The 1,624-nt window shown below is 41.3% G+C and overlaps 1 non-coding gene across 1 annotated transcript; it reads right to left on the bottom strand.

The window, feature by feature from the left end:
* Positions 1-778: 778 nt before the first annotated feature.
* LOC115898543 lies at positions 779-885 on the bottom strand. Its single transcript, XR_004058253.1, has one exon. It is a non-coding gene; the product is annotated as a U6 spliceosomal RNA (small nuclear RNA).
* Between the last annotated feature and the right edge of the window lie 739 nt (positions 886-1,624).

Here is a 1,624-nt window from a genome sequence, read left to right as displayed (position 1 = left end):
TTCCTTCACATTGTTATACTCAAGCCAATGTTATTTCTAAGATTTTACCTAAGCACTACTGAAATAGTCATAACACAAATAACTCTGTTCTTGAAACCTTTGTGAAAAGCAGTTGCATATAAATTAATATTGTCAGACCTCCACTTCTGGAGATGTGGTTTTCCAGAGAGGAGTCTGGGCTGGAGAGGCCGCAACAGGGAGAGAGTGTACATGTGGACTATTGTATATGTTGATAAGGTAAGGATGACAGAATTAACATTTTGTTGAGAAACTGAAATTGAATTCCAAGGAGAATAAATAACAGGAAAAACACAAATACCATCAAGGAAATAAATGGATAATTCTTTTTTTAAAAATTTATAAATAAAAAGAGGTTTTTTTATTATTATACTTTAAGTTCTAGGGTGCATGTGCATAATGTGCAGGTTTGTTACATATGTATACATGTGCCATGTTGGTGTGCTGCACCCATTAACTCATCATTTACATTAGGTATATCTCCTAATGCTATCCCTCCCCACTCCCCCCACCCTACGACAGGCCCCGGTATGTGATGTTCCCCTTCCTGTGTCCAGGTGTTCTCATTGTTCAGTTCCCACCAATGAGTGAGAACATGTGGTGTTTGATTTTTTGTTCTTGCAATAATTTGCTGAGAATGATGGTTTCTAGCTTCATCCATGTCCCTGTGAAGGACATGAACTCATCCTTTTATATGGTTGCATAGTATTCCATGGTATATATGTGCCACATTTTCTTAATCCAGTCTATCATTGATGGAAAAAATATGGAATACTTCACGAATTTGCGTGTCATCCTTGCACAGGGGCCATGCTAATTTTCTCTGTATCGTTCCAATTTTAGTATCTGTGCTGCCAAAGCGAGCACGATAATTCTTATAAGAGTTACTGTCCAAAGAAAAGATGGTCTGGAGGAACTCTGTTTGTCAGAGGAATTTGGTCAGAGGCTCTTTACAGGTGTCTATAACTCTTTGTGGCAAAAAGTGAGCTCTTGGCCAGGTGCGGTGACTCAAGCCTGTAATCCCAGCACTTTGGGAGGCTGAGATGGGCGGATTACGAGGTCAGGAGATCGAGACCATCCTGGCTAACACGGTGAAACCCCGTCTCTACTAAAAATACAAGAAACTAGCCGGGCGAGGTGGCGGGCGCCTGTAGTCCCAGCTACTCCGGAGGCTGAGGCAGGAGAATGGCCTAAACCCGGGAGGCGGAGCTTGCAGTGAGCTGAGATCCGGCCACTGCACTCCAGCCCGGGCGACAGAACAAGACTCCGTCTCAAAAAAAAAAAAAAAAAAAGTGAGCTCTTAAGGGCAATGGGCAAATTTGAAATGCTACCCTTCCTTTAGAAACCCCTAATCCCAAGTAGAATAAAAATGGGTTTCTTTAGGTTTTCCCAGTGGGTGGTTTAAATATTTATTTGCATACTCCACAGTGGAGAAATGAGTCCTGACCAGTGCTCCTTTAGAGACAGACTTTCCAGTTATCTAGGATTGAGGTTGTCAAGGTACTAATAAAAGCCTGTCTCTCCATTCATTTTGTTTTCAAAATTTATAATAATAATAAAACAAGTGCTCATCAAATGTCAAGGGCTATACTAGATGTTGGGGCTA

The sequence above is a fragment of the Rhinopithecus roxellana genome, chromosome 6 (genome assembly GCF_007565055.1).
Source record: "Rhinopithecus roxellana isolate Shanxi Qingling chromosome 6, ASM756505v1, whole genome shotgun sequence".
Classification (NCBI taxonomy): domain Eukaryota; kingdom Metazoa; phylum Chordata; class Mammalia; order Primates; family Cercopithecidae; genus Rhinopithecus; species Rhinopithecus roxellana.
The sequence above is the reverse complement of the archived record's forward strand: the minus strand, read 5'-3'. Positions and strand labels throughout refer to the sequence as shown.